General features: G+C 41.9%; 1 protein-coding gene across 4 annotated transcripts in view; it reads left to right on the top strand.

Moving 5' to 3' along the window:
• The first annotated feature begins 527 nt into the window (after positions 1-527).
• PLCE1 (phospholipase C epsilon 1) overlaps positions 528-14543 on the top strand; it is a 127359-nt gene continuing 113343 nt past the window's right edge. The window contains exons 1-2 of one of the 4 annotated variants that reach the window (XM_079976207.1): positions 11055-11643; positions 11845-11973. The gene's annotated coding sequence lies outside the window, so the exon portion shown is untranslated. Of the gene's footprint in view, positions 547-11054; positions 11644-11844; positions 11974-14543 lie in introns of those variants that run through there. The other 3 variants (XM_079976209.1, XM_079976206.1, XM_079976210.1) reach the window with 3 other exon arrangements.

Below are 14543 nucleotides of genomic sequence, written 5' to 3'. Positions count from 1 at the left end.
TTAGCCTTTCTCTCACACTCCACACTCCATTCATCTCCATCTCTCTTTACCTTTGCTCTGAAACGGCTACCCGTGGGACTTGAGAGCTGGCTGGCTTTGCTAGGCTAAGGCAGACATACTAGAAGAGAGTGGTGCACATTTAATAAGGCCGTCTGCTAGCCACATGGTGAGTCAATTTGTTAGTCAGAATTAGGGTGGTCAGGGCTCCCCTCCCACTGTTGCGGAGCCAATTTTAAAGCGAGGTGGCTATGCCTCCTTCACTACTCCAGCACCCGACATCTTAAACTGCTGATTTGCCTCCCTCGGATGGTGTTTTGGTCTATTCAGTATGCATGGCTTTAGCAGTAGGGAGACCCAGATTGGCTGCCAGCTCGAAATGTTGCGCAAGATCACATTTCCTGACCATCTCCCCCCACTTTCAGCTGTTCTTCAGATGTAAAAGTAGCAAGCGAATCAGTGTGGGCAGAGGGGAAGGGATTGCTGAGTCATGACCTGTGGGCGACGCACATTCTGGTGACAAGCAGAGTTTCAAAACTTTCTCCAACTGTGAGTTTCCTCCTTTAAAAGATCAGGCTGCTTTTCATAACTCTTGCGAGGGCCCTCTTAAATTACTAGGACTGGACTTTTATTTTTTATTTTTTTAAAAATGATATTTATTCAAAATTTCAAAAATATATAAACATATAAAAAAGAAAAACAGGAAAATACAACAACAAAAGAGAAAAAAGAATAAAAAACATAGATAAAAAGAAAAATACAAATCCAAATTACATCCTTTCATTTGCTTGTTTCTTGGACCTCCTCACACCTCCCTTTTTGTATTCTAATTTAATTCATTATTTCAGCAAATTCTTCCCATGTTTCTCAATTTTTATTTAAATAATTTATCTTAACAATATTCTGTTATTCAATTTACCGTTAATTTCTTTAACCTTATCTTACCTTAAAAACCATAAAATTTCAAAGTTTAAACCATATTTATACATAACTCCTTCAAACCTTTCTACTAAAGCCAATTAGTTCCTTTCCAGCATATTCCCTGATATTTCATTAGTATTACACTAATTCCAAAAATAGAAAGAAATTCTCTTTTTTATAACCCCCCCCCCCTCTATTTTTATCCAACGTCCCTTTTTCCTGGTCTCGGGTTATGTCAGTCCTTTCTAACCGTTACATCCAGTCCATCATAGGACTGGACTTTTATAGTCATAAAAGCTGACTGCGGTAGGGTTATTAATTTGTTGGTAAATGTGATCAAACTCCCGAGAGCACTGCAAGTTTTGCATTTATTGTCCACGATCCATATGTTTTTGAGACTGCAACATATTTTGCCATTATCTCAAAAAGATAGTGCTTCATAAGTATTCTGCCTCCCTGAATTGTACCCTGAGAATTCCTCCTGCTGTTTTTGAATTTCTGGTTTATATTATAATTCAACATGGTTAAAAGATCCCTTAGAACAGGAATCTTTGCCTGCCCATTCCTGCTCTCAGCTTATTTCTGTAGTAGTAGGAGTAGTAATAATAAAATAAAATAAAATAAAATAAAATAAAATAAAATAAAATAAAATAAAATAAAATAAAATAATAAAATAAAATAAAATAAAATAAAATAAAATAAAATAAAATAAAATAAAATAAAATAAAATGTGCCTCCCATCTGGCTGGGTTGCCCCAGTCACCCTGAGTGGCTTCCAGAAAATTAAAACATCAAACATTAGCCCCACCTCTGATGCCACAAGAGTTGTCTTCGTGAATTCCCTGAACTTCTGAAGCAAAACATATTCTGTGATCTCAACCTGACTCCTCCATCTATATGGCACACTACAAGCTTTCCTGGTAAAGCACAAGTTGTCTGCACACCCTAGCTTCCTATGAATCATTCACAATTCTGAGTCTCTCCTAATTTTGCTGCTGTAAACTGCTGGAAAATACTGATAATTTCCCAAGAGACAGCAGTAGGGTTTTACTAGAAATATTCTAACTCCAGGAGATTTGTCTTAAATCACAATGTTGTCCTTGGTATGAACTTCTTGATGAAGATACTTTCTTAACCACTGGTGGAAAAAGTGTAACTCTCTCCACATGCATAACCATTTTGTACAACAACTATCAAATCCTCTTCTGAATATTCACTAGCCAGTTCAACTAAAAGCACTTCTAGGGCTGTGTTTAAACCAAGGCACGCCCCCCATTAGGTAGAATGAGGCTGCTTCACCAGACAGGTTTTTTAGGATGTCATGAAAGGGCAGCAAATTGTATTATCGTTGTATTTTCACTCCCGGGGAGAGGCGCTTGTGTATTCATATTGACCTGAGCATTGGGTACCTGCATAACCACAGTAGTCAAGGCATTGGTCACTTTAAGGCTGGACTACTGCAGTGGACTTTACCTGGGGCACCCCTTGCAGTTGGTTTGGAAATGGCAGTAGGTGTCAAATGCTGCAGCATGATTACTGACTGCAGTGAGGTTCTGTCAACATATTACACCTCTGCTTAAAGATCTGTGCTGGCTGCTGACTTGTTATTGGGCCAAGTTCAAGATTTTACTGGTATATAAAGATCTTGGCACATTGGAGCCAGTTTATTTGAAGGATTAACTCTCCTCTAGGAGCCTGCTCAACCACTTTGATCTGCAGAACTCGCGTAAAGTATGTTTTCTGCATCTCTTAGGAGCTGATCTCTTGCCATGGCAGCACCTAGGCTTTGGAGAGCCCTTAACATTCATCTGGACCCCATGCTATAATGGTTTAGATTAATTTAACATCCATTCTTATGGGATCTGAACTGCTTGGAATTAACCAGGAAAAAGATCTTGAAGTCATGGTGACTAACTCAATCGACTCTAGAGTGCAGCAATAATAATAATAATAATAATAATAATAATAATAATACCCTGCCCATCTGGCTGGATTTCTAATTCCATGCAGGGTTGGAAAATAAAGTGGCCTGTATCTCCATGATTTTATATTAAAGCCTCTTTCTGCTTAGTGCCCTATACATTGCTCTGTTACCTCTTATTACATTTTTACTGGATGTTCACATTTAGTTGTATTGTTTTAAACAATAACTAGTACACAGAAATACTAAAAAAAAAGTTGTAACTTTTGCTGATATCTGCTGCTTTTAATAAATATTTTATTTATATTTATGAAATGTTATAAACCACTTTATCAAAACAAAATCTCTAAGTGGCGCTATTCTAAAAGACAAAGAAAGAAGACAACAATTCAATAGTATCCAGAAACTAATAATAGAATACAGGATTGCTCAAAACTTTAAATTTAGTAGGCTGCCTGGAGCAAAAGATACCTATGCAGGCCCACTGTGTTGAAACTTTTTTCAAAAAATAGTAATGCTTAATAATCCCCAATAATTAAATAACACATGTGGTGTTTAAACATTCCTTCTCTTTTTTATTGTACTAGCCCAATACAGTACAGCCAATTTCATTTTTCTTTCCTTGCACAGTGATTGGTTGGCAAGCTTCATGGAAAGCTGTGTAAGTACTCTTACATTCAAAACACCTAATCAGACGGCCTGAATCTGAGAAAAGCAATAATGTATTGGAATCTGAATTAAATGTGTCACTGCCTCCTGGAAAATAAAAACTCTGCAGTTATTGTGTTCAGTAGGATGCTTCACTTACTTTTTCTACAGGAGTTTTAAACATAGAAAATGGAGTTAACTGCATATCAGGATGAAATTCTCTTATCAAACTGACTGTCGCTGTTGACATATGAGTTTGAGAGCTCGCATCATATAATGTCACACTTTGAGTATAGATGCTGCACTAAACAGCTTCCCTGGAGAGCAAGGGTTAACCAAGAAAGGGTCCTCTAGATCAGCAAACTTTTTCAGCAGAGGGCCGGTCCACTGTCCCTCAAACCTTGTGGGGGGCCAGACAATATTTTGAAGAAGAAAAAAATGAACGAATTCCTATGCCCCACAAATAACCCAGAGATGCATTTTAAATAAAAGGACACATTCTACTCATGTAAAAACATGCTGATTCCCGGACCATCCATGGGCTGGATTGAGAAGGCGACTGGGCCAGATCCGGCTCCTAGTTTGCCTACCCCTGCTCTAGGTGTTTTTGGACTCCAACTCCTACTAGCCTTAGCATGGCTGATGTTTGGAGCTGATGGGCGTTCATGGAATCATAGAACTGTAGAGATGGAAGGGACGTTGAGGGTCATCTAGTCCAATCTGCTGCAATGCAATCTCAACTTGGGCCGCAGGTTAGCCACCTCTGCTGTATTGGCTTATCTGCATCATGGCTGTAATTTTTTGATGTGATGACAATGCAAAGTATCAACACCACATGGACAGCCTCCAAATTCTTAGTAACACTGCCTTTGGTGACATACCCATTTCAAATGTAAAGTGTAATGATCCACTTAAAAATAGATTTATGATTATGCCTTAACGCCTTGTTCTGAAAAGCTAATTTGAACCTGGACAATATTCAATAGGTTCCTTTGACATATATTTGCCTTCAATACTTGATTTCAAGGTTTTCCGCTATAATGATATAATATAATCATACTGTCATAGACTTTTGTATGGCTGACAGTTTTCATTGGATCTTTCTTTTTGGATCTTTCTTCACAAACTTAAGCTATTATCAACTGTTGCAGCCCTCTTCCTGATGAATTCAGGACCTTGGGATCTGCAGCATTTGCCTGAGTTTCTTTTATTGTCTCGTGGATCCACTTCAGGACTGAGTCTTACCTATAAAGCTCTAAATGTACTGGGTTTTGACATACATGGGAGATTTGCTTCTAAGCTAAACGGAGGTTTTCCACTTCAGGCAGCAAATGTCTTGGGCTGGCCCTGTCAGAGGGTATTCACAGTGGCTGTTCCAAAACTGAGCACCACTTTTCCTCTGGAGACACAACAGGCTCAAATCTTAGAGAAATGGGCTTTGACTCTAAGTCAGTTTTCAGTTGGCTTTTGATGACTAGGAACCAGTGGGCGTGACTATTGAATTTTAAGGTTTATAAGGCTGTTAAATCGTATCTAGTGCTGTGTGCATGTAATTCCACTGACTTCTATTTTCTCTCCTCCCTTTGCACAGCCCCCAACCATCCAGATCTGAATGGGGGTGGGGTGGGGGGCTGGGGAAGACAGTAGAAGGAGAGGAAGCTCCCTTACATGCACAGAAGTCTCTTGCACTAGCAGAGTTGCAGCATCAAATACAGCCCATTGCTGGAGGATAGGATGAATGACCATTTCTGCTCAATAAATAATTGAAGAAAACCCCTCAGGCGACATCTGATCGCTGTCAGCTTTTGAAGTTTCACATTTTACAACTGATATCCAACAATATTTTATAGGTTATCATGTGGGATGTTTGACTTTCATTCTACATGTAACTTGGGCTGCAGTTCTGCGCACACTTTCTTGGAAGTAAGCTCCATTAAACCCAGTGGAACTTGCTCATTGAACATGGTGGCGTTTACTTCTGAGTAAAACAGGTTCCGGAATGGGCAGCTGACCTTTGAAATCTGCATGCCAGCATGTGCTATTCTATAAATAATATTTGATTTATTACTAACTCACTACTACGTATGCAGCATACTATATATGTTGGTGTGTGTGTGTGTGTGTGTGTGTGTAATAAATAGTTGTCACTGCTTAATTCCTGTGTTTGGAAAACTCTCCCCATGTAATGGAATCTCTAGCCTCTCCTCTGTGGCAGTCTGGAGGCCAGCTGTGGTTGCTCTTGTTGCTTCCTGTGACAGACATGCTCTCTTTGCAAAGGGTTGGAATGCTCTTTGCTTTATTATTTATTTAAAACTGAAACTAAGAGACTCGTGCTATCAGCTTACTGCTGATGACATATCACTAGCACTGAGAAAACTGTTGGATGCACTGCATGATGGATTTACTGATGCACAGAACAAATGAGTTCCAGGAAATGGCAGGTTTGACTGTTTGCAAAGTAGGAGCTTATGTGTTCAAATAGCCCCATTCGGGAGCAATGTTTATTTAATCCAAGATAAAAATGAAGATAAAGATTGGGCACGAAAGTATATAAATATTTAGGCATTAGAAGGAGGAATTTTGGTCCGCAAATAAAGCAGGCAAAAAATTAGTTTACAAGGTGGGAACAGTTGAAGCTTGTCATTATTGGGGATGTTTTAAAATAGTGATTCTGCTCAAAGTATTGTTGGGCTTTTAGACTTTGCCTGTTCAACAAGGTAAGGAAAGCATTTGGAGTTGGCAGAGAAAACTGGAAAACTTTTATTCCAGAGGGAAGAGCATTAGGCTGAACAAAAAGACTTTGTATAGGTAGACAAACAGTCGTTTCCCATACCTATGTCTAGATTATGAGTTGGCCTAAATTAAACAACTAATGTGTGAATAGGAATAACATGGGGATTTATTGGGTCGGTGCAGAGTTTTGAAACGAGACTTCCTTTTGAAGGGTGATCCCCTTCAAGACAATTGGGGGCAGGGGCCTGAGGAAGATCATACGTTTAAAGCCGATAGCTTTCACCCCAAAATCCCAGGAGCTGTCATTTGTTCAGGGTACAGGGGATCGTAGCTCTTTGAAGGGTAAATGACAGTTCCCAGTTTTATTTGAGTGAAACTGTGTGCTGTCATGTAATCTCTCCTTCCTGAATGTTGTGTTGAAAAATGATGCATGTGACCTATTTACGGCATTAGGAGATTTGAACCTCTGCCTGCAGAGGACTTGCAGCAATGGGGGTCAATGGACTCATTGCCATCTGCACCACAAGAGTGGGAGATGCTATGGGGCCATTGTGTGTATTGTGAATGCAAGAAGGTGACCTTCTGCAGGGATATTCCCATCATTGCGAGTTCATTGGCTCCCTCTGTGTGGGGACAAGACTTGGTGGGTGCTTTTGCTGGTATAGCCTCTGATTGACGAGCTTTGATTGTGATTTCCAACTGATCATGTATTGGACATGTTGGCCATTGCACAAATGCAGAGGCGGCATCTCTCTCACCCCATGTTCTGAGTAATTGGGTGAGAGGATTGCTCTGACAATCATGCCAGGTAGATGTTGCCCTCTAAAACTTTGCAAGGGTAAAGCTTCAAGGATTTGGCCTTGTTGCGGACCAGGAGTGAAGAGCTGGTCAGAATCTGAGGATGCTCTCTACTAGTTGCTTTCCCCAACCCACCTTGATCCACACTACACCTCAGATCAAAATCCATATTCCCACATCTGCTCTTTTTCATTCCAACACGTTTGTGCAAACCATCTAGTTAACCCTGCAGAGGGTTTAGCTTGTATTAATGAGAGCAAGCTACAGCTCTTTCAGTTTTATCTGGAATATGGCACCAGCAATTTTTATGCTTCCTTAATAAAGTCTGCCTGGATTTTTATTATTATTAAGTCATAATAACCCCTTCAATTATAATAAATCTTGGAAAACCACATCAGTTCAGCAGTTTTAATTAGAAAAGCACAGTACTGAGTGTTCTTGTTCATCCATCAGACGACATAGCTAAAGTGGCCCTGTGTTTTTTCAGTTCTAAATTGTGTAATGGGAGTGGGAACTCCAAAAACCTGTTCATTTACATTCATATCTCAAAACAAGAGTGTTTTTTTAACACTTGCACAAATACTCTTGTGTGAGCGAGCAGTTTAATAGGTTCTAGAGAAACTGTTTTGCAGTTTTACACAAACTTTCCAGACCTCAGAGTTGGACTAATGGTTTGAATTCTGTGTTTTCTACTGTACTGCAGTTGGTGCCTCACTGGTGCAGGGGCATTTCAAAGTGTTTTTATTGTCATTTGGGAATGACCCAGTTATTGCATAATATCACTTTTCACAAGTTATGCTGTTCCCAATTTAAATATCACTGCACACCTCCAAACGTATTTTGGAAGGACCCACCCCACCCCCCAATGTATGCACTTTACCTTCCCTGGGTGTTGGTTCATAGTGTTCTGCGGTTGGACTTATATGCTCGCTTGATTTATCCATTTCAATATTTTTATTCTGCATTTCATAGAAGGAGGCATCCAAGTTGGTTGTCAACAACTGAAAACCAGGCACATGAGGAGAAGCTAATAATAAGGTATAGCAAATTTTGCAGCAGGCAGTCAGCAGCTTAATATACAGCAGCAGGGTTCAGGAGCCAAACCATAAGTCTGCTGGAATGAAAGTGCTTGGAAAGGTATTTGGTCTCACAATTAAAGGTCATGAGCCAAGGGACTAATTAATCTCCTAGTGCAAGAAATTCCACAGTCAGCCTGGACTCCACAATGGGAGATGATGCCCTCTTCCATGTCTCTTCCAACTATACGTCTGAGGTTGGCAGAACATTTAGCAGAGCTTCCTCTTAAGAAATGGTGCAGTGCCCCCTAGCACAAAGGAGCCAGGATACTCTTTACCTCTTGAGCAACAGCCAGAGGCTGCATCCACATATGATACCCTACGTGATGGAGCTCCAATATCAGGACCCCCACTTCAGCTCTGGAACCCCCCCCCCCATCAGGATTCGAGGCTCAGTGGCTCTGAAGGACCCAGGCTGAAGCACATCTGCCATGAAGATCTCCAAAAGGGCCTTGGCTGAAATTCATCTATCTAGTCTCTCAACCATGTAGTCTATTCAGGAGTGAGAGGCAGCAATTCCCACACATGTTCTGGATCCTGGCCCTGAGTAGTTCCAGGCCCTCAAAGATCCAACAGTCTCTAGTTACACAGTGCCGGTACAACATCTTTCTGATGTAGTTCCTTACTTGGCCTTAAGGTTTCAGCTCCTTGGCTGCAAGTTGCAACCTGTAAGTTGGGAAAAGGACAGTCGTTGCACCTTTCCTCCTGCTCTGTCCCTAGCCACACAAAGGAATTGCTTTGTATCCAAGACATTCATTCATGTTGGCCTCACCTCCACAATGTATTGGCAGTGTCTTTTTAACATTAAACACACACTCACATACACAACTTAACATGTATGTAATCATAATCTCTATATAAAGTAAGGCTTTGGGACTACATGTCAGGTGATCAGCTTCAAAGACCAAATCAGCCTTTTAGCACTTTTACTTGAGGGTGACTTCATTGTAAAGATGCATAGAATCAGCTGGCCTGCCTCACACCAGCCGGAGGAGATCCTGCTGTGTTGACAGATGGTCATAATATAGTTGAAGTGAGCCTTGTTCTAGATACCTGTGTAGCAAGTCTCAAGTGGTAAGATGAACAGCTATCTGATAAATAACATGGACAAGGAGGACTTACAACTTTGGAGCAGCATATTGATAAATAAGTGCTCTTTAGAAATGTCCGTCATGAAAAACGGGACCTAAAAATAACATAAGAATACTGCCTAACAAGATTAGTAAAGAGACTAATGGAATTATACAAATGGGCTTATTCATATAGGCACACTATCTGAACTAGCTCAGCTTATTTTAAATAGTCCCAGAGAAAATGGACATAAAATGCCTTTATAGGATTTCAATCTGCTAGAAAAATTGCAAGCTCCACAGGTCTGCTTTTAAAATTGACGGTGGAAGTTGGAGTAGGGCCAGCTCATCTATTGGACAAAAGGGGCATTTGTGCCTGGAGCAAGGAACACATCTGCAGTTGCCACAGAAGTATGGCGTCTGTTTGGACTCTCTGAGTATCAATCAAACTTTGCTAGACAGAACTTGAAACAGGATTTGCCATTCTGAAAATAACGCCTCAAGAGCATATGGATATCATTGCTTCAGTTTTTTTAACTGAAGCATGAAACTGGATCTTGTTGTCATTATGTTTACTTTCAGGATGAACTTGTGTTAAAGGTTTATCTAGTGACACAGCTATTTATTGATGGACCGTTATGAAGGGAATTGCATTGGCCACTGATATCTGGACCCACCTAACACGTATACAAATCAAGCTCTCATATCTGAATAAGGTAAGTCACAGGTTGCTTGGGAGTCCAAGATCCAGAACTGATGCTGCCAAAGTCCTTGGAGGGAGACAGCAAGCGTGCTGCCTTAAGTATGCTAGCTGACAGCTGCCCAACTGACCATTGTATGGTCATGGAAAGTAGGAAATAAAACTGAGGCACATGGAAATTTCCTAAGTCAGAAGCATGGACCAGTCAAAGCATAAATTAAAAAATTAAGGCTGCAATCCTATGCACAACTGGGAGTAAGCCCTGCTGGGCTTCTGGAAACATGCAAAACACCAAATCAACAGCAGTGTTAATAGAAAAGCAGTAACCCTTTAATAAAAATATCAAGAAAGGAGCATAGCAATGCTCTTCTGGTATTACGTATGAGCAGCTCTTTGTGATGGTCTGGACACACTTAAGTCCCCTGGTAGTTAGTAGTCCATATGGAAATTATCATTTCCTTTGGTTTCAGTGGGAGTTAAGCATATGCTTAAATTTATCCTGTTAAAGTCAACACAACTTTAAAAGTGCTTTAACTGTTAAAAGCTGGGCACTGCCCTTTATTTTCCTCCACTTAAATATTATATTAACTTGTAAATGTTATTGCCACAGCACTAATAAAACGCTACTAACCTTTGATTTGTATCCCATCTGTACAACATTTAAGAACTAGTCCCAACCCATCTCAGACTAAATGGCTTAATAAGACAGAAAATAGTTTTGCTCAAACTGCAGTGTAGAGAGGTGCAATATGGTTTCTGAATAAAGTAACCATGCCTAGTGTATTCAGAATATGTTTTAGTATATGGCTGATACACAGCAGTAAAAGTGAATTGTAAAAGTTCATACCCACCCCACTTTTTAAACTTTTTTTAAAGTGATGATGTGTTCCTGATACTGGAAGAGAATGTAGTAAATTAACTGCAAGTTTTACAGCCCAGTTCTGGGATATGGTCTCCACATACCATAATTATGAAAATTGCCATGCTCTTCGTATATAAAAGTCCAGAATAAAATGGTCCGACTTCGGCCAACTTTTGCTTCTCAACTTAATGTTCCAAAAAATTTCCTTGTTTGGCTTGGGGTGTGTGTGTGATCTTTTGCATGCAAAGATGTCCAGTCCAGTCAAATGGTAGTTTTCCAAAAAACAGATGGAAACTTCACAATATCTCCCCCCGCAAGCACACACACTGCCCCCTCCCCAAAGAGCCCTTTCAGTTTACTGCCTTTCTTCCCATAGATAATAGCTGGCAGCAGGGTACAGTGCCGAGGCTGCGCGCTCCACTTCTGAACAAAGTCCTGAATCGAGCCATTGTTTCCACTGCGATAGCCTGCATTTTTTCACTGGACAGAGAAAGCAGGGTGTAAAAAAGGCACCTTGTGTAAAACTGTTGGCAGGGCTTGGAAGTGAATTAAGAGCTCCACAAGGTCTGAGCGCGGCAGCTCGGCTCGCTCATTGAGCCCTGGAAGCCCAGTCAGCTCAGACATTCCAATGCAGTGAGGCAGCAGCGGGGACTCACTCGACACACACACGAGAGAGCAAGGCAGCCAACTCCTCGTCCAGAAGCGGCAGATCAGCCGATCTTCTCCTCTCCTCTCCTCTCCTGAGTCCGCATACACAATCGGGGGACGAGGTGGGTTGGCGGTGGGAGGGAGGAGATGAAAGGTGGACGCGATGGCTCGGGACCAGGTCCTTGCCTGCAAAATTGTGGGGATCTGCTCGCCGTTCACTGAGAACGACGGATCGGGACTCCGAAAAGCAAGCCTCCCGCGCCTCGAAGGTAAGAGGATGACTTGGAAACTTGGAGGGGAATCAGCTGTTTCTTTTCTGCTTAGTTTTTTTTTAGCGCCCCGCTCCAAAACAAACAAAAAAATCTGACCACCCCCCCCCCCCTTCTGCAAGTGTTGATTATTGGATTGATTTAACACACAAAAGACACCAGATCTTTTGTGAGTTATCTCGACCACTCTGCTCATTACAGATCCAGGGCATTAAAGAACTCGGGACTCCCCGCGCGCGTGCAAACGCACACACGAGACCCAGTTTGCAAGATTCCGGGCAAAATCCGATGAGTGCATCGAGGTGCTGAGCTGTGAGCCCTTCTCCAAAGGTACCCCTGCCACTCTTTTCGAGCCGGAGGGGGCGGGGGAGAGTTGCCTCCCGGAACTGAAACCTTAGAGGGGCACATTGGAATAGACCTGGATGGACCGAGGGAAATACGAGACAAGTCTGCACAGTGCAGACTGGCTGCTGGAGGCTGATGCGTCGGAAGAAACGGCAACAGAGGCAGCGGCGGAGCTTCTGTCTCTGCAGTCCAACGAGGGGAGTACACGTGTATGTGCGTGCGCACGTGTAAAAGTTCCCAAAGAAGGAGAGCTTTGCGCAAGTGCTTAGCTGCCTGGCCTGGCTCTGCTTGCCGTGGCAAGATACTAAACACCACCACCACCTGGCAGGTGTGCGGTTGGGCGGAGAAGGGAAATCATTTCCGTCCCGTGGGATGGCACTTGATCTCACAATGAAAAGGGCTCGCTCCCAGGCGGTCCCTGCTAGGGAGGCGGAGGTGGGAGGAAAGACTGAATGAACGAACGAACGAACTCGCTTTAGAAAGGGCTTCCCGCACCCCCGATTATTCAGTGACCAAAGTCGAGAACAAGAGGAAGGAAGCCGACTCCTTTCCATCCCTCGGCTTGCAGGGTCGCTTTAAGGGCAGCTCTGTTTGTCTGTTTGAAAGGTTTTGACACCTTTCAATAAATGTGGAATCGTCGCCTGCAAAAAGGGGGAGAGGGAGGAGGACCGGCTGTCTCAGGGTAAGGATGCTAATCTTTCCCCACGTGGTGTGATAGTCTTTGAAGGGTTCCTTTGGCATCGCTGCTTTCTCCTCCTCCTCCTCCTCCTCCTCCTCCTCTAAAATTACACCCACCTCTTCTTGCGCTGAGCGACTGTGTAGGAAAAGAGGGGGAAATGATGAATGGAGGACAGGATGAAGACGTTTGGCTGCTAGTATGATTTCTCAGCATCAGTTTCTTGCATCATACATTCGTGAATCCCAGGTGTTGCATACAGCCCCTATCTCTTCCCTCAAAGATGTCGTTCAGGGACGTTCCAATGGGCAATATTTTGCTCATTGGAAGATGTGATACTCTCCTTCTACATTAGTTGATACTGTTGGGGCTTGTACTAGGGTAGGATGTGCAGTATTTTAAAATGTGGGAGATGTCGTTGGCTATGAGAGATGCTCAGGTCTTCCCATCTTGCTCACTTATTTTCCGCTAATTTTCAGTATAACCAGGGAGTCCAAACTCCTGTGGTCTGCCATAACAAAATTAACAAGCTCAGTCATTAAAGCCAACGTTCACAATGGAGTATTGATTTCTGTTTTGAATTGCACAGAACTTTTCCTGTGGCTGGATGTTAAAAAAAAAAAGACGATTTTAAACACAATAAATATATATATATTTTTTTAATTGGATAGCTCCGAGTGAGGTCATGGTATTAAGTCATTTTAGCTGCATTTTGTTTCAGCCTTGAAAATGGAAAGTGTGAGTCTTGAAAATTATTTGAAAACTCTACTACTGATCTTTCCACTGTTAGAACTCTAGTACTGAAGCACTTTGTAATTATTAAAAAGCAAATGTCTGGCCTTCACTTTGATAGCCTTATGTAGGTGTTCAGTGCTCATGAAAGGTGATGGTCCATGATTGGATTGGATAGCCCTGCCACTCAGTGCATATCTAGGGGTTGGCAAAATTGGCCCACATTGGGAGTGCAGGCCCAAAAGGGGTGCAAAAATCACCCCCAAAATGTCTCCAGTTATCTGTGTAAGGTCCTGAATTTAGACAAGAGCTGGGAGCTGAGCGATAGGAGAAAAGGCAAAATGGTATGAAGGCAGACTACTGAAGTGTATTGTGTACATGTGTATGGTGACATGCCACTATTATTGTGAGATCAAACATGGGAGAATCTTTCCACCCTTGCACCGCGGCATAAAGGTGTGTGGGATTTTTTTGCCATTCCTCCTCCTCACCTTGCCTTGATTCCCGATGCTTTGAGTACTTGGACCTCGTAAAATGTAGTAATTTCTAATGTGGCTATTGCAGTAAAGTGATGGGGGGGGGGGCGCTTGTTGATATATCTCCCTTCTGAGGGTGCAAGGGACCCTAGGGTATGCCTCTGCCAAGAGGCCCACAGATTTGCCACCCCTCAGCTAAAGCCTTACTTGTTTGTGAGTTGCACAAAACCCTTCCTGCAGATGGATGTACAAGAAAAATAAAACTGTGAAAGTGATTTACCTTTTAATGTTATCTTTATGTTCTGATTAGACACTAAGATTGAAGATCCAAATGCTCCCTTGAAAATAAAATTGCTAAATAACAAAAAAATAAAATAAATGCTGCTCTTTTTGGTGTCTTTAGTGTGCAACCAATACAAGCTTGGGACACCTTTTGTGCAGCAATACCCTTACTGGTGTTAACAATTAATGTTTAGCTTCTATAATAAAAAGTGTATTGGTTCCACACGTCCTAGAAATCAGAACGTCTGCCCTAAAAACACCAAGTCTATACTGGGTATGTAACTATATTAGTGCTCTGCTCATGGGACTTGTTAAGTGGAAATGCTGCTTTGAGGTCCTAGATGGCCTGGGATTCCTGAAGGAGCATCTCTTGCATAAATCTACTTGAA

Source organism: Podarcis cretensis, assembly GCF_951804945.1.
Source record: "Podarcis cretensis genome assembly, chromosome: 5".
NCBI classification, from domain to species: Eukaryota; Metazoa; Chordata; class Lepidosauria; order Squamata; family Lacertidae; genus Podarcis; species Podarcis cretensis.
This window is presented reverse-complemented; position numbering and strand designations above follow the sequence as displayed.